This window comes from Ptiloglossa arizonensis, chromosome 11 (assembly GCF_051014685.1).
Source record: "Ptiloglossa arizonensis isolate GNS036 chromosome 11, iyPtiAriz1_principal, whole genome shotgun sequence".
Classification (NCBI taxonomy): domain Eukaryota; kingdom Metazoa; phylum Arthropoda; class Insecta; order Hymenoptera; family Colletidae; genus Ptiloglossa; species Ptiloglossa arizonensis.
The window spans coordinates 5,530,874-5,550,523 of NC_135058.1; the positions used below are offsets into that span (position 1 = coordinate 5,530,874).

Below are 19,650 nucleotides of genomic sequence, written 5' to 3' on the forward strand. Positions count from 1 at the left end.
CCGCGCGTACAAGACTGCGTCCTGACCGAGTATCGTACAGCGACTAAAATCCTATCGATCGATCGACGCGATAAAAAAAAAACGAGGGATAATTTATGGTCGTGTCCAGATCGGAGAAGATTCGAGATCTTTTTTTCGTCCCTTGTTTCTTTTTCGTAATCGGTCGAATTAACGAACAACTGTGTCGTTGGTTGAACGAGTCTCGATACTTCCATCATGGTTCGTTACTAGGCGCGCTTGGATCTGCGTGCACGCGATTCATTCTCGCAGTCTTCGATTTTATATCTCCGCATCCGTTTTACGTCCTCCGCGGTCCCTATTTTATATCTACTTTATGTCCGAGGACGCGAACCTACCTTTCGCGCTCGTCTTACTCTTTCGATGGTTTTAAAGGGCGGCGGGGTGATAAAACGTGATCCCGTTATTGGTAGATACGCGCGTGGAAATGAGACAACGTACGAGGAATCTTTCGCGGCACTGGCCCTCGTTTTTCCACGTATGGGTCTTTTCTGACCCGTGGATTCGCGCCGATACAACTTTCCGTAGAAATTTATAAAGGACGTACGAGGAAACTTTTGCGAGGTTAACTCTTGTTTTGACTCGTATGGGTCTTTTCTGACCCAGAGATTCGCGTTGTTCTAGTGTACCATTGATACAAGTTTCCGTAGAAATATAGAAAAGACACGCGAGGAACTATTTGTGAGGTTAACTCTTGCTTTGTCCTGAATGGGTCTTTTCTGACCCGTGATTTTTCGAGTACGACGTTTACTACAATATTTTGTACCCTGTTTAGCAATTATCGTTCTACACGGTGCTTCAGAAGTACTCGTCCATACTTCAGAGGATAAATCTACGCACCAAGTAAGTAAATAAAGCACATTTTTCACTAAGCTCGGTGCGTAGATTCACCCCTCGAAACACGGACATATATCCCCGTAACACCCTGCACAGATATCATAGATATCACAGATAACATTGTCTTATCAGGGGCACTTAAGATAGGTCATCTGGATACCTCGTTTCTTTTTAAAGACAGAGATGAACGTTCGGTGCAGAAGTTGTTCGATTATCATGGGAAATTATTGCACGATGATGCGTTCTTTTGGATCGGTGCCATATTTACGCGAAATGTGAATCTTTTTGTTTCGTTCCCCGGTAACCCGACCTAGAATTATCGTGCCAAACGCACGTGCGAAAATTGATTAGAAATAATTTATTCGCGTTTGGAGAAACGATCGTCGGATCTACCCTAACCGGTAGATCTTTCGATTGGTCGCGAATCCTGGATTTCTTTTCCGTTTCGTCGAGATTCCACGCAACGAGGAGAGGAAACAAAAAAAACGCGCTCGTTTAGAAATACCCTTAACCTTGGAGTCGCTCCAATTGCACGTTCAATAAATAGAGAACAGCGGTGTGCACTGATAAAATGCCAAGTATCGGCCGGTTCGCGCGATTCGTTGGGCGTTCGTGCGAATCGAGGATCCACGCACGAGAGAGAAAGGTAAAATTCTACAAAGTTGCGCGCGATCAACGCATACACGATTTTCATCTCGATTATTACGCGTTCGTTGAGCGTTTGAGCGAATCGAGGATTCATGCACGAGAGAGAAAAGTAAAATTCGGCTACAAAGTCGCGTGTGATCAACATGGACACGATTTTCTTCTCTTCTTTACGTGTTCGAGCGAATCGAGGATCCACGCACGAGAGAGGAAAGTAAAATTCGGTTACAAAGTCGCGTGTGATCAACATGGACACGATTTTCTTCTCTTTTTTACCTGTTCACGCGAATCGAGGATCCACGCACGAGAGAGAAAGGTAAAATTCAACAAAGTTGCGCGAGATCAACGCGGATACAATTTTCTTCTCTTCTTTACGTGTTCGCGCGGTCCACAACCGCGGCGTGTTCGCACAAAGCGTTATCCAACAATTGAAATGATTTCAGGGAGAACAAATCGAAACGGTGAACCGAGATCCGTTTAAACGGACGTCCGTCGTCGTTTCTCGGCCGAGAAGAATACGCGTTCGCGGCCCAATTTCAACGAACACAGCCACGCGATTCGCTCGTACGGGTTACACGGGTTTATTATTCGTATTAAAATCGGGCGATCTAGTTTTCCTCGGCGATTGTTTCGTTTCACGCTCGATGCAACGAAACGTTCAAGAATAGACGCTTCGGCCGAGTACTTTCGCGGCGGTTACAATGCGAAACAATTTCGCGCTCGTTGTCGTCAAGCACGGGGAATTGCGTTCAACTTCCACCGACTTGGCGAAACATTGTTCCAGAATCCAATGTTTTACAACGAAACGAACAATCGGGTGTATTTATCGTAATGGAATTTCATTAATTTCATTGTTTGCGCCACGCAGACGACGGACAATTGTTTTCGACGATGAAAGAATAACAAACTTTGTTTATAATTCTGTAACAGTTCCCGAGGTAGCTCGATGGTAATTTCCAGTTGAACACGAAACGGTTAGGATGTTTCGAATCAGAGACACGAAACGCAGGGTTGACGATTTCGAAAGCTCGACACATTGGTCGTTGAAAGAATTTCTATTTCGACGTTAAAGTACACAAGCATTTAAAATAACTTCTATTCCTGGCTGTTCGATACTGCAGATCGAACAGTTACACCGTACCGGAAATATACTTTTTAAATATCCTCGCATTCCGGGCAAAAAATAGACACGTGTTGTTTACAGTTCTCGTATCGAAATCGATTAATCTTTCTTTCCGCGGAGCCAGAACTTACGTGACCTATTTAGACCCAATGATTTTACCCTGTAGAATGTTTCGCGTTCTTTGTGTGTCATGGCCAATGGCTCGGTTGGTTCAATGTGAAAAACAAACCCGCAGGAATAAATTCTTTAAGTCTCGAATTCGAAGAAAGCAGCAGTCGCTTCGTCGTCGTCGTCGTCGTTGGAATTATTAGTCAAAAGAGCGTAAATAATTCCGAGTCTACATCGTCGTTTGAATATTCGAAGAAAACAGCACTTCGTGTTTCAAACTTCGCGTTAAACGAACAAAAATTACCGAGCTCTTTTAACGCGGGTTAGTATCGGGTAACTTTATCACGGTTTACGTCGCAGTAAAACGCCAACTTTTAGAGCAAGAAAAAAAAAAAAAAAAAGAAAAGAAAAAATTGGGAAGACTTTAGGGAGAAAGTTTTTTCATTCTAGACCCGTAATCTTGACTTCAATCCTGTCCGCGGAATCAAGCGCGAGATTAAACCCGGAAGCTAAGGTCTAATTTATCCTGCAATTTATCTCGTCTTAATGACCAGTCATCTTCGTATTCCTTCTTTTCACTCGAGCGGTGAAAAACGACCTTATCGACCAGTGAACGAAGAATGATCTAAGAAAGTGGAGTAAAAGTTGTTCGTAATTTTGAAATCGGAAATTGCAACACGAACGAGATTCTTTCCATTTCATTAATTTTAATCACTGGCCAGGAACAACGTGATTTCGAACTTTCGATACAATTTCGCGGCAAATAGTTTACAAATGTGAGTATTATTTATAACGTGAATACGTTTCCATCCCTTCGAGTATTACGTTGACATTCCTAGAGATGAATATGGATAATTCCGAAGAACGTTTCAAAAACAGGTTCTCGAGTAATGACGTTCTCCTTGTAAATGATAACGAGATATGCAAAAAATAAAGGCGATAACGTTTCGATATATCTAATCCCATTGGATCTAGTTCGTGCCTAGATTACGATGTTTTTATAATCGTAAAATATACCGCGTAAAAAAGATTGAAAGAAAAAATACGGTGATCGATCACTGGTGTAACTTGGTAATTTTTACGGCGAGAAAAAACACTAGTGCGAATAAGGCAAATAATCGTATCGAAACTACATCTACACGTTGTACGAATCCGCGTTCGTATTGCACGCGATCGACAGATTAAACTCAGTTAATAAACTCGAAAATAAATATAGGGTGTTTGCGAAGTTATATTTACATCGACACCCACAGTCTGGTTATCGCGTTTATTTTTTCGCGTATCTATCGTATTACCGATTAACAGGGAAATGCCACTAGTAGGTATTTTATTTCTGAAATACAATCGAAAGTATACTTCTCTCCTTTTAGTCTTTAAGGAGAACACCTTTTGGAGCGAAAAAATGCAATTTTTTGAGAAAATTTTCCATCGATCTGAAATGTACAATGCAAACATTTCGTATACGTATTAAAAGAAAAAGTATTACACGAAAAGAAGAATCCATAAGTGTAATACCTAACAGAAAATGTTACTACGAATCTCGAATCAATCGCAACGATCAAAAAATGTTTCTCTAGATCCGGTAGAGTCTCGAAATTCATGGCAACAGTCCCCGTGGCTCGATCGTTCCACGATCGAGGGGTTAAAAAAAAAGTAAACACGGTTCCTAACCGCAGGAAAGAGGTTTCGTAATGGACGCACCGTAGAGCTGCAGTAATACTTCCCCCCACCACGTCCCGTTTCGCGTACCGTAAAATCGAAATTCATTCGGGCCGATAAACGTGATCGTTTCGCGGCGAAACGGCCGCAGTCGCGTTCCCAAGATTACGTAAACCGCGATTCGCGGAACGAATTGGACCAGAACGATTCTAATGCCTCGTCCGGGGAGACGGCACGTTAACTCGCAATCGGCCACGAACGAGGTATTAAATGGTTGACGAGCTGCCTACACAAACCGGCCACCTATCCGCGATGGACCATTCTCGCAGGACGTTGCGGCAATACCCCCGTTTACATTGGCGGCAGGAGAGGGGAGAGGGACCGCGGTAGTGGGGGAAACCGTGAAGAGAGACGCGGTGGGGGGAGAAGTAGCGTTCGCGCGTCCCGCGTCCTGCGGGCTCTGGTATTCGTGGCACGCTTTGCGATTCAAATTCGTTAGACTAATGGCCCGACGTGTCGGCGAACCTCGCTCAATTTCGTGGCATAACGGCTAAAAGTTGCTCCGCCGCGTGCGGCCTGCATGGAAAACCGAGGCTCCGCGTACCCGCGAACGAGCGTGAATAAGGCTAATTTACAGGCGGCGTTCGCCTGCGCGCCACCGTCACCGCCACTGCTGCCGCGCGCGAGGAAAGTTGTACACCGCTCCGGCACCTTAAAACGATAGAGCGAGAAGGGTCATTCCGGTGCCATTGTTGGCCAGAACTTCCGAGCGGCGCGGCGAACACTCGACGAGCGCTACAGCACGAAGTGTCGCGTCCCGTTGATTTCAATGAAGCTGTCGCACTTTCGACGGAGAGAGCGCAATAATATTGGACTCGCGTGGATGACGTTTTCACGCGGGGTAGGAGGGTGGGGGAGACACACGAAATTGTTGGCCGATGTGGATAATTTGGACGCTAGGAATTTTTTAATCTCCCGGAGATCATTCGTCGTATACCGTTCGTATCGTGTTCAGAGACAGGGGAAATTTAATTCGAATAAACCCAACGCATTCCGCTCCACTCGCGAGGTTATTTCGTTCGGGAATTCAAATTTTTTATCACCGTATTTTGATATATTCAATTTTAGAAGCAAAACTAAAATAATTTCTATTCAATTGGTAATTGAACAAAATCGTTTCTTTTATTTGTTATTCGAAACTTTCGTGTAGATGAACATACCGAATAGTAAACTTTTGATAGTAATTCGAGTACGTGGCGATAGTAATCCGATATTTGATCTTGAGAAATAGATAATCCTTTTCTTTTTATTCAAATATTTTATTTTTTATTCTTTTCTTTTATTCTTTTATTCTGTTTATTCATTTAAAAGATCAAGGAAAACGTACACCTACAGTTTGTGCACTGACGGGTTAAAACATGGAGGAAAAAATTGACGAAAAATTTTTTACGCAAAGTGACGATCCATTGATAGAACATTGTGAGATACTAAACACGTATGTTCTGTTACAAACTGATACTCGTGTCCAGAGGGTGAAAACTACCCCGATACAAACGTTCGCTTAAATCTCTCGAAAGGAAGATACGGAAAAACCTCAAACACGAAAATAGTTCGATTTCCCGCGCATAATAACACGCTACGAATAATGGTTTCATCGAGTGTATAGGTGACGCTACCGTAACCAATCGGGTCGAGTCGGATCTTATCGAATTAGATCAGATCCGATCGATTACACTAGCACGCGACTATGACTCGGTGAAATTTGTATTCAGACCGTGTTATTGTGCATCAAAAACCGTATTACAGAGCGCGAAATTTATGTAAATACCATCGCGGTTAGTTTTCTCTCCTCGAACGAGAATATCCGTGGACAAAAGGGATACGTGTCCGATATTTTTCTCTGCTGATGAATGCGCAGAGTTTCGGAGAAACAATACAGAACGCGGTTTGAAAAAATCGCGGTAACGAGAAAAAAAAAATGTAACACTCAAAGACAATGTTCTGCGCGACAAGCGACGACAGTTTATCAATAGAAAAATTGATTCTTACACCGTGCAACGCTTGCAGTGGGTGTAACCAGTCAGGGTGGTCGGTTATTAACGCGTTATCTTTCATGAATCTCTTTCCATTTTGTTTCGAGCTGGAAACTTTCAAGCACGGAGTTCCCTGTCAATTTTTCACGTTGTCCTCGAAGTTACGTTACTTTTTCTCGTTCGAAGGCCGGACCGAAGCGTTAAACCGTAAATGACGAGAGAGGTTCGCGCGGCCAAGTCCTGGATAAACTTTTCCGCGGGTCGAAAGCGGGACTTGGTGAACTACTTACTACACTATATAACAACAGTGTTACGGTATACGTGAACGGTACTTCGAGTACATGCGATCGAGTCTCTACAAATACCGTTCGAGGTTAATCCGGTTCCATCTCGCGGCATTACGCCTTGCCGATCGATGATTATCTTCCGCGGCTCCGTAATTCTCTTTCGTAATTTTCCACGGCAGCCCTGCTCGTGGCACCGCCCCCTTTATATAAACCGCGCGATTAAATAACTTTCGTTGGTGCAGCGGCTGTCGATAATTCACCGCCGGTCGTCATCGCGCGGCGTTCCAAGTCGGAGCGGAATTGAAACACGGATACGTCGCGATGACGGCGATCTTGATGGTAAAATTGTCACGTTCCTAAGATCGGTGTCCCGATATTGAATTTACAAATGGTAAACAACGATATTGAATTCGCAACGGTAAACAGTAATATTGAATTTGCGATAGTAAACACCGATATTGAATTTACAATAGTAAACACCGGTATTGAGTTCGCGATAGTAACAATTTCTTGTCCCGCTGGGAATATTTTTCAATTTTCGGACGATCAATTACGCCAATTGATGAACAACCAAAGTCACGCAAATGGGATTAGAAAACATTTTTGTACTCTCGTTTGCTCGATAATGATAATCGTGTATTTTCATCGGTGAATGGTACCGTCAACGAGGAATAATTATTTTTATTTTTTTATATTTATTGGTTTTTAATATTTAACGATCGCGTATACCTTTATATACGGTAATTCCTTTTTCGTTAAAATTCTAACGAAACGGAAACAATTGCACATCCCGTACGTAGGTATTGTACCTTCGAAAGGATAGAATATTATATTGGCGCCAAAGTTTCAATACTATATTTCGTCGCGCGCTTTGTTGTTTAATACATCCGGAAAATGTTGTATCGTGGTGAGAGGAAGAATCGGCCAATCGGATTTGCTGGACCGGGATTCGAACCCGGACTTTTCATTTGTCGGACGATTACTCTACCAATTGAGCTATCTAGAACGTCGACAGATTCTTTCTCTTTAAGTCTGGTATTCGACAAGCAGCTCCCGTTTACAGGATGAAACCGTTTATAACACTTGCGTGTTAATATTTCGAACGCGGATTATTTTTATTTTCGAACAGAATTTATTCCTAAAAAAATACCATGACCGTGATGCACAACACGCTGCTTGGAAAAACCAAAGTAAAGTCTGCTCGAACATTGCTCAGAAAAATTAAGCGAAAGGCAAACTTAAAAAAAAAAGGGAAATTCAAGAGAATTAAAAAAATCTCGATGACATCAAGAGCGATACTGAACGCTACTTAGACGACATTTTGGAGTACACTTGTACTACTTTTTCATTCATCGACTAATTAATTACAAACTGTGATCTATTAACGATTAATTACTAGACACGAGTACGATAAACAAACGACAACGGAAACCCTAAGAATATTGAAACAGACAAACATTATTCGAAGTACTGTGTCTTTTCTTATCGACTGATCGATTAAAGACTGTGGTCTAATTCACGATTTAAACACAATACCTAAACGACAATAAGAGTCTCAGAAATATAGGAAAATCTCAGTCGAGTGACACTACACATAATTTGCACACCATTTGGAGCAACTTTTTCCAATTTTCTAACATAGCAGCTGACGCATATTAAAACGTGCTTTTAAATTTCTGATTCGAAATTCACCTCTAATATCCATGGACCGTGCAAATTATTTTCCAAAGAAGAAATAACTTGCATCGAGGAACTCGAAATCGCTTCGAACCCAACACTCGGAGGCGCGAATATTTACAAGTATTTGAGATAAAAAAAAAAAAGAATAGTCTGTATCAGAAGCCTCTCAATCGGTGCGAATGTAGCTTCCTTCAAAAAATAATTGCGGAAACGGTCGAAGAAGGAAACGATAACGGCTCGAAGGACAGCAGGAAATTACAATCGGCGAAATTACACCGGATTTTCGGCGCCGTTTGTGAACTGAACTTTCTCCGGTTCGAGCCCATTTACACGATACGACTGTTTCGTGTAAACGAATAACGGGCCGCATACATATTCATGGCGACAATAAAGCGAACGTTCGTCGGGATGTGAACGTTATTACACACGGTCGGCGCAAAGGAGCATTGCTCGAGGAAGCTTAAAAGGGAATTGTCGTGTAATAAAGTAGGAATATACTGGCGTTACGAAACTCTTCGAGCGTCTTAATTAATAATATAAATTCAAATTTATCGCGGTATTTCTATCGATGGTCCGGTTTCCCGTAACCGCGGCTACACACTTTCGTGCAGGTATAAAACTGGGCTATCTAAAAAAAATTTTAAAACATGTTTCAAAATTACAGATTACTCCGCTGACATAGATATTTTATAACACACTGAAACTAACCACCGACGCACCGAGAAATTAAATATCTAAACGATTATCGGTTTACGGATTAACGTTTCTTTTTCTTCTTAATATTTTCACGAGCGTTACCTATTAGCGCAGATTGCATCTACGGTTCTGAAACACCTGTCTGCGGATCCTAAACCGTGTAACGTAATAATACAATAAATGTACACGGTATGAAATGTAAGATTAACGTAGATACGGATAATACGCGTACGTGGAGGTAATTACACATTTACGGTGCAGAGCCATAACAGTTACATGCTGTTGTGGATCTAACCAAGCCGTGTTAAAACAGTGACTAACGTCGATGATAAAAAGACTCAACCATGGACCGTGAACAGATACGGTTAACCGATGTATAACGTGACTACGGAAAATTGAGTGTAATTGACAGCGGGTGGAAGGTTACCGTCAAACAAGGCAACGAATGATTTTTACCGTGATTGTTTCTTTGAAGCGTCGGTTACGTATTAGGCTACAATTGGTCGGGACGTATTTTTGATCAGAATGTGGCTCTAATCGGAGGCGATAAGGTCAATTCCATTCGATGATAAAAACTTTTCGAAAAGATCGTTCGTGACGTTCAATTTAAAATTAGAAACAACGAATGGCAAGGTTTCGGTGGGAATTTTCATCGGGCGATAAAAAGTATTTCCCTGTAAGGGGAATGAGTCGCCGAGTCTTGAAATAGGTGTACCAAAGTAGGTGGTAAATTAAGCGTTACTATAGTTGGAACAAAATCAAGTGGTTGTTCACGGTCATTTCCGTCACTGTGAATAATGCCAGACACGATCCTTATTTTTACGTCATTCTAGCGTGCCTCTCTATTTAAAGTTAGACTGTTTTATAACACCAGTGACTGTACTTCGTCCATTCACCGTTTGTTATTTATCACCGTATTATTAGTACCATTCCGTCCGTTACTATTATTATTGCCCGAACGACGCTGCGTGTATTTCGATAAATTAAATACGGTTACTGACATTTAAATACCGCTCTGAAGAACGACCGAATGGAAAAAGGAGAGTAAGCAAACGCGAGGTCAATGGAAGATGACGTAAACCGCGGCGCTGATACATCCGATATTTTACACAATTAATTATTACATAACACCGATGACCCGATCAAGATCCTTGATACCGTCCACGTACGTATCATGTGTCACGTTAGAAGCGTTATAAGTACGGTCCTCGTTGGTATTACCTTCACCCAGTCCCCGGAGCACTTCTATAATCCTTTTATTCTTGCCCCATTTTCTCTATAATCCCAATTATAGGAAGGGCTACATCAGCTTTATGGTTTACCGAGTAATACAGAGAGAAACGAGGATTTATACCGGTCTATTCGACCAACGGAAAATCACTACGTTCGAGACCTACTCGTATCGAGATCTACACGCGTTGTAAATTCGTTTTTAATCAGCGTACCGTACCCACTGTTAACGAACATTGATACGTTTCAATCGACGCTCGGGATATATATTTGCGATGTAATAAGCTAGAAATTATTCGATCAGGGCGATTCATAAATTCTAACGAACTAACGAAATGTTGATCAGCGAATATTCCGAGAGCGAATTTGGTTCAATCTACGTCCGCGTGTCCATTCGATAATTAATAGGAATAATTCATTTTTCGTGCGCGATAAACCCGTTGAAGGATTCGATGCACCAACCGGTAACCTTGGGACTGATTTAACATCCGGACAGTAATTTTGCGAAATATCCAGCTCCGAAATTGTTCGGTAGATGTTTCGTTAATTAGGTTCTACGGGACAGTGGTGGCTGCCGTCGTGTTACTTTGTTCTCACAATAACAAACATTTTAGACGCGGCTGGCCGTCTCTCGTTCAGCGCTACGTACATTTGCTTCTCGTGTTGAGCAAACGTTTTCACAGTCACGCGGTTGCGAGCGCCCTGTTGCTGTAACCGTGCAACAAAGACTGCTCAATTTCCGTGCAAATAATATTCGTTTGTACAAGGAAAATCAGGGTGTCCCAATAGAAAGCCATCGACTGACTTTCCACGGTAAATGAAATCTGCGCTGCAAAATCCAGGTGAATTATACTCAGTTCGTGTTTTCGTTCGCGTCTCGTCTTACGACCGATTCGATATCACTCTAGTCGAAATATTTTTTTCATATATTTATCGCGTGTTCGATACGCTCCTGATTTTTAGCTCGTACGTGGCTTCCTACCTGTATTTACGGATTAAAATGCCACGCTCCTTTTTACGAGCGAACTACCTTGCCTTTTTACGTCCGTATCGTTATTTTAGAGATAGATGCTCCTGGAATAATAATTTTGCAAATTTGTGTCTACCACGGAATGGTATCTCCACGAAGACGAAATATTCCGTGGGGGAAAGTAAGTGTATTTGTTAAATATTGATAATTTTACAAGAATTGCTGTATATATTACTATGAGCTTCCAATGGGAATTAAAAGATATCTTCGAATTTGTGCTCTCGACGAAAAGAAATATCTTTATCATATTATGTGTTCTTTGGAATTAAAAAATATCCATTCTTAGAATTTTCTTTGTATTTAAAGTGAATAGTCTGTACCTGCGTACGAAATTAATTTTATCCAAGTAAAACGAAAAAAAAAAATACTAATATAAAAGATGTTTCCATTCACAGACGCAACCCTGTAATTGCTTTTCGATTAATGTTATATTACAGTAAAAGTAGTTTTTAAATTATAAGTTGGAACTGTACAGTGCAGACAGTATTCGACTCAACTATACTTTTTTACTCGATTAATCTCGTGGCGTGCTTCGAGATGAATTCAGTGAACTAAAAATAATGTGCAATTTTAATCTACCCTTTACGAGACATTGTCGTAAACATTGGCAATAACTTTGACACAGTTTCGGTCGTAGACAAGTAATCCCAAATTCATGTTTCATGACACACTGTTATTCCGGTTGGCTCACATTTCCCCCGGAACAACGTGATAACACTGTTACAAGATAGAAGCTGCGGTTAATTTACGAACAATTTACATGGCAATGGGTTGTAAAAATGCCATGTAATTCAATTCGTTTAATTCGTTACGAGATGCAAGATAAAACCGATCCGGTAAACATACGTAGTTTCATGAAAAGCCAGGAAAGAATAAAGACCTTGAAACGTCGGTACTTCGTAGCCCGAAACAAATTAAATTCCACTATCAGTCTCCCCTTCTGTACAGAACTATTTCCTCGTACCTTCCATTAATAAAGGACCGTGCACACCGAGCCAGAAAAATCATAATTTTGTACAACGAATTATCCTCGTTTAAATTCTTATCGGTTAAAAATTCTTTTCACAGAACTTGTTGGGAAAAGTGTCGCGATTTTTCAATGATTTAAAAATTGCTAGAACATTCTACAAAAATTGTAGAACACAAGGTCTCGTTGTTCAATGGTACGCCCGTGTTGTTTTTCTTTTTATCCCAGATTTCACGGACTCCATACTCCGCGCCATCTGGGTGACCAAGAGTTACGATACAGTAATCGGGCCACGCGCCCCACGAGAATCGGAATTTCGCAAGAATAGCACAAGTAGTCCGTGCACTTTCTCTTTGCGCGCGGTCAGGTACACTTTTACGAAAGCGTATAAAAACTTCCGCGGAATTGTGGCAATGAAAACGTTACACGGCGTCGATTTTACCGCACGCGTAGAACAGAATCGACATCGGGTAGCTTACTAACGAGGACTCGGCGTGCCGCTGTTGAGTAATATCGCGCGCGTGAAAGTTCGCACGATCGACACGTTCGGTTTACGAACGAGACGTTTTCAATGTCCCTGTTTCGGTTACTCTTCATGCGAACGGCGGTACGCGATGTACTACTTGCGTTCGAAAAGACATTTCGGTGTAACGTTCACGCGTATGAAATATCAGATCGGTTTACGAACAATGGGGACTTCCTCAACGTGGCCGCAACCACGAACTCTTTGTTCGTTTCACTGAATGCCCGAAACATTCGGTAATTTTCAAAAGTTGGTACAATTTTGATATCATTCTTAACATTCAACTTGCGTTCCAAAATTAAACAAAGAAACTGTTTTTGTAAGAGTCAAATTGTAGAGAGAAATTGCGCAGATTATTGCGAATTAACTTTCCTAACCTTATTTTCTTTCCATCGCCTTAACCCTCGCTCCTAGAGTCGTTTACGATCCGTTGCGTCCTCGTAATATATCGCTTTTCTGTCGTTAAAGTCGCTACAGTAGCCGATACTCGATGCTCCTGTATTTTCTTAGTCCTCTCGTCGAATCACAGAATTAGAAACGTTGGTTTCATACACTCGGGAAATTTTTGAGTCGAAGACCTCGAGCGTACAGTCGAACGTAAGAACGCTTCAGGATTAAGAAGATTGCTTCGGAGCGTCAGGGTGAATCCGAAAAAATATCGTCAGGCCTCGAAAACGGTTAGTCGTCAATTACTAATGACCGTTCTAGCTGGGAACACGTTCGGGAACTTAAGCGCTCTAAATTGCTGAAAGTTACGATTCGTTCATTTTCCTTAACCCATTTCCGTGCGAACTGCACACGAAACCGTGCGGGTATTAAATTTTACCTGGTTTGCTGCTCGTGGAATGTAAAGTAAAAATACGTTGGCGGAATAATTCGGTGTGTCCCGTAAATACCGCGGAAATGGAAGATCGCGAAAGAACAAATTTAGGTTATCTCTCGGCCGTTCTGAATACGGCCGCGCTCGGTAATGCCTGCGAAACACATCAGGCGAAATTCGAGCGGTTTTGCGCGGTGGACGTGAAACGGTTTCGCGCAAAAACCCTCGTAAATTTGCTTGCCACGCTGTAACGACTGATCCGCGCGCACCCTTACTTGCACGCTTTAAACGTGTAACGTCGAGATACGAGCATGTTTGTACGTCGGTTCCCTATCAATCTCGACTAACCTAATTGCGGGGAAACGCAGGGACCGAGAAACACGGAAAGAGGTTAATTCTGTCTTTTGCCCGGCGGCTCGGAATCCAGCCACGGATGTTACGAGACTCGAATTACAGTCCGTCGGGATAAAAGTATTTTTCGTATTCCAAGAAAGAGCTCCGATAAATATTCGAGCGGTACGTACGAACGCCGTCCACTGCACTTAGGGAGCGCTGACGTCAGGCGTAAAGTCTTTGTCTGGCCAGTTCATCTGCTTTTCTCTGTTGCCGCTGTTCGTTCGTCTCGTTTGCCTCCCCCACCGCACCCCACCGCAACCCTACGACCACCCCCACCCACCGTCTCGCGCTTTTTCTCCTCTCTGTTCTTTCCGCTTCTTTCTCGTCTCCTCGGCCGTTACGGTTACCGTTTTCCGTGGAACCGCGGCACGATGAATCTTCCTCTGACCTCTCTTTTCTTCTTCCCCTCTTCATTATCGTTCGCTTTGAAGCTTTAAGTAATTAATAGCGTAACGGAGATAACCCTTACTCGTTCTTGCGAATGCCTCGCTGTGTTATTACGCTTTGAGAAAATTCCGCCCGGTATTGCATGAAACGCGAGAACACCGAGAAGGAATATAATTACGCGTTAGTTTCAACAGAGTGTATTAACAACGGAAGTCGTTCCCACGGGCCGCGAGTGTTCCCTCCACGGCGATGGTTGAAGCTTCGATGATCAAAACACGCGAACGGCGCGACGTTTGGCAATATAGACCGACACGGGTGAAGAAACGAAGCGAGGGCACAATAGCAGAAAAAGAGTGCGAAACCCGAGACGATCTCGCGTCTGAGCGACCCAAGCCTGACGAATACTGTTTGTTTACACCGAGGTGTCCCCGAGCTATATTTTGTCACGGGAACTTGCAATCAAAGAAATTTATTCTTTTTTTTCCCCTCGAGTTAAAATTCGTTATTCGGGATGAGGTGAAATATTTACGACCGTCTCCTTTCATTGCTCTCAATATCAGGGAATATAATATTTATTACATTATTCTGACAGGTCACGACCGCTCTGTGCCACGGTGTAAACATTTTACCAATCTCGCGTACGGTATAATACAGTACATATATTTTTAATTTACTCGAGTTAATACCGATCGCCAAATACCTCACCCCATTAGGATGGCATTTCATCGCAAATACGTGCATATCTGACCCTTGCATCGTACCATAGAAATTGCCTTTGTCAACGTAACAGCAGCTGGTTACCGGTCGGAATAGCCCAATTTTTTCGCTCGCTACAATTCTCACCGTAATTCCAACTATTTACTCATCTTCCTTCAAATTCAACCCAATGTTCTATTTTTTTTTTTTTTTTACTCTTAATATGCTCTCTGAAGGGTCTACTCCGCATTTGTAGCAATTACAAGGCCAATGTTCCTTTTCTTTTTTCTTTTTTGTCGCGCGGTCGGTAATTAAATATTTAATTTTAATTTTTAAAAAGTGGTCGTAATTGCCTCGAGGTAACCTACTTCGTGAACCACTTTGCGCGTACATATTGTTATTAACCGTGCCGTTTCGTTATTGCGATTGCCACGCTTGTCCTTATAAAATCGGTTGCTCGGTTTTTATCCCGTACACGATAAGTAGCACCGTGGTTAATTGTATTTTATTACCGACAACCGGTACAAAAGGCAAGCAAACAGATGCACTTTTCGCCAGCCGGTTACGGAATTCCATCTGTTACGATCTTCACGGTTCATTGTGCGTTCTGTTATTGAAGAAATATCCACGCGTTACCGCTGTCGGATATTATCGCTGCTCGAAAACGATCGTGAATACCAGTTGCTTATGCACCTGTCCGTCGTTCTCGGCCTCTGTGGCGGTAACGAATTGAACCGGCAATTGCGATACGAGAATATGGTCCAGATGCAATCAGTCCGAATGTACCGCGGCAATGTATGCTTAACGTATCATGAATTTCACAGGACCTAACTCCCGAAATTTACATATCCAGGCAACTGCTCTCGCGCGACGAGACATTTGCGTGCGCGCGATAAAAAAAGAAACGCGGATCTGACGGTACGCTGCGAAACTGGTAATATTTTTTCCAACTATTATTATAGTCGAGTCGGTTCGTAATCGCGTTCCTAAAAAAAAAGAAGAAAACTTGCGATACGAAATATTTACGCGATATAAATTCCTTGTGTAATATCGTGATAGTAAAAAGCATCGAAATAATGTTTTTAGAAAATCACTCCTCGCGCTAGACAATCACGTATCGCTTCTCGCGAGAGCGACAAATATTCTTATGTACGGCAAAAGTTATTTTAAAGAGAAAGAATCTCTCGACGACACGAATACACATGGCAAAGTCCAGTGATGGAAAGATCCGTGTAAACTATTGAACTGGAGTCCGATGGATATTATTTCTATGTAACAATTAATATCGTATTAATTTTGTAAATATATTGGGTTCGTCGGAAAGTCATTTCGTTTTATAGTGTATAAACATTTTATTAAATTTGATATTCTCCATTTTGGAAAACGAAATGACTTTCCGAACAACCCGATATAACAACGATGCTCTCACCGGACTCTGAAAGTCTCCACGCGATACAATTCCTTAATATTTGAACAAAACCACGTATTCTTTTCATTGTACTCTTTTACATCCTATTTACTGTGAAATATTTTCTAATATAAGCTTGTAATACCGTCCGATATCTCATATTTCCACGTAACAATTAACGTCTCATCACTTTTACAAATATTTAACAACGTAAAAAGCGTAAAAAAAAAAAAAAAAAAAAAAAAAACACGAGTTTCCGTAATAACTGTGCAGAAATAAATAAAAATAGTTGGACACCGATCGCCGTTGGTGCGGAATAAATTCGTTCGTCCGGGTTCCAACGCCACGAATAATTTAACTTTAAAAGGTGCTGCACAGATGACGTTAAGTATCCGTATCACGGCGGACAATGCAAAGAGTTACTTACCAAGACGGACGGGAAAGGTAACGCGGAATAAAGGCGGACCTTTGGTGGAAAAAAGGGTGCTGAAACGACGCGTAACGAATTAAAACGGCGTAACTTCCGAGAACGATACGGCGGTTTCCTTTGTTTCCGTTTTAAGTAAAGTGTAATTCGCCACGAGTCGCGAATCACGTAAGTAAGCCGGCCGTTTCGCGCGGGAACCGCTTCCCACCGTGGCGAAGTTTCCGTAAAATGTTTACACGGTAAACGGAGCCCAGTGTCCGGGACGCGTGAGCGCTCACGGACGTGTGAGCGTAGCGCACGCGTGCCCCGCTCCTCCTTGCCGCGACAAATTTTTATTTGCTTCGTACGTAAACAGGACCGGTTCGGTTCCTTATGAGCCGTGTCTCGTTCCGCTCTCGCGTCTCAATATAGAGCCCCGCCCCCCACCCCCCACCCCACCGTTAACGAGGTTTCCGTAGTACGCGTGTAAACACGACACGTGTTGTGCTCTCCGAGCAAAAGAACAAGGGATTTAAAATAGAATGGGGAAATGGTACCAAGACGAGTTTGCGAGCGAGCGAAGGGGTCTCGAGTATTCTCGACGGAGGGCGTAAGGGTCGTATTCGCGGATAACCGCGGCGTAAACGTTCAGGCGACATTGTTATGTAAAAAGCCCCCACCAACCCCCCCACCATACCGTAACGGGCTTTATTGAATATTTACCGAGCCAGAATGCAAAGTGTACTCTGAAATATGCTTGTACGGTTCGCCGTATTAAATTGTATTTTACTTGATGACGTACGCGGAATAACAGAAAATACGTTAGTTCCGTATTTGAATAAAATGTTAGATTCGTTGCGCGACGACAGCTTCCGTGTGCGCCGTTTCAGAGATTATTGTTAACTTCTATTTTCCTAAGCAATTGTATGGGTTTTTACGTAGATAAATTCCACGGTCGAATGGTTTCGCGCGTAGGAACGAATTTTGTGGATAATTTTTTAGCGACGAGTAACGATCATTACCACGAAGGAAAATATTTGGGAAAATATAGCGACGATTGGATGTAGAATATGTGCATTTCATAACGTTTCAAAGCTGTTCGAAGCAACGAAATCCCTTTCCACATTTTGCCACCGTTACTGTAATATATACGTATATGTACGCGTTGAATAGAAACATAATGTGACGGAGGGTGACAAAATGGCGCGAGGGAATCTACCCTCGAACAGGACTGATTTAGTATTCATACTCGTAATAAAATAATGTTAAATTTGACTATAGTCGGGTCAAAATCAACAGGTTCAAGGACATTTCTTCGACCGTGAATCGCATTGGAAACAACTTTTACTTGTGCACGGGATGGAAATAACCATTCAATGATGTTCAACGGCTAGTTGATTTCGATTCTTTTGTAACTTTGTATTACGTACAGTCTACTTTGATATTTGTTAGATCGGGACTGTACAAAATTTGTAACGAAATTGAAGAGAAACTATTATTTACAACGACCCCGAACAGGTTACTTCTTTCTCTAGTTATGAAAAAAATTGTAACGCGTACTCTCGACACGAATTTCACTCGTTATTATGCATAATTTCGTTCGTCTGACATGCTCCAGAGATCAATGTCAGATAACGCGTGCATGAAAATAATTAATTCTTTATTACCCGATCGTACATAAAAGACGTTCGGAACGGTTCACCGAGGATACAATCATTAAGGACAAGAAATCCCAACTAACTTTCGTTGGCACGCTTCGTGATACAAACTTTCACAGTTGATACAAATTTAACGTATCGTTAAACCGTTAAAGGAAACTAAAATTCACGCATCGAGGGATCGATACACTTTTTGTTAACACAATGTAAATTCAAACGTCAACGAGGCTGTTGTTTAACTGCCAATGAATAAACTATTTGTTATTCTCATTGAAAGTTTTCGACCGACCGTTAGTCAACTTCAAAACCATCAAACCTGTATTTCAACACAGAGAAGAAAAAAAAATAAATTATACACCAAGGAAGTACCGAAAGAAACAATTTTCGTTTACATAATTCGATCTAGAAAAATAAAAAAGACACCAACGGAGTAAACCGATACGGTAAAGTATTACGTAAAAACAAAGTCCATGAACACGGTGTCGCGTGAAAACTTGTCCAGAGAGGAAAAATACATAGAAAATAGAAAGTACGGGACGTAATATTTTCCAAGGAAAAACATCCGCGACACTCTGTACCCGTTTGGAGTCCGAAGAGATTCCTCTTATCCCGCGTCGCGAGGAACGCGCGCGGTACAAGTTACATAATTACCAAGCATCGAGAAACAAAACGGAACGAATCGTAAATCAATTGGAACGTAGCGAGTGCACGGTGCGCTCGAGAGTAACTTGAATCGCGCAGGAGTAGAATTTATACGATACGAAGCCGCGTATCCCGGTTGTCGTTGGTATTTAGTTGTAACAAATATTAACGATCGTTACGGCGAGCCGCGGTTGCCCGGTACGTAACGCGTTCAACGAAAATATTACTCTATTAAATTCGCAGGGCTCCTTCTGTCCCCGATGTTTCGTCCGTTCTACTGGATCGTCCGGAATTGTTTCCGGCGGCGGCGTGTGAAAAAGAAGAAGAAGAAAAAAGAAACGACGAATAACGTTGTTTTACGACACGTACGTGTTACCGTCGGATTTCTCTCGGTGGGAAAC

General features: G+C 42.1%; 1 protein-coding gene across 3 annotated transcripts in view; it reads right to left on the minus strand.

Moving 5' to 3' along the window:
* The window catches only part of Ubl3 (ubiquitin like 3), a 151,316-nt gene that overhangs the window by 122,544 nt on the left and 9,122 nt on the right, over nt 1–19,650 (minus strand). Inside the window, exon 1 of one of the 3 annotated variants that reach the window (XM_076323253.1) lies at nt 13,214–13,699. The exons of the other annotated variants lie outside the window; for them this stretch is intronic. The gene's annotated coding sequence lies outside the window, so the exon portion shown is untranslated. Of the gene's footprint in view, nt 1–13,213; nt 13,700–19,650 lie in introns of those variants that run through there. 3 annotated transcript variants of the gene reach the window in all.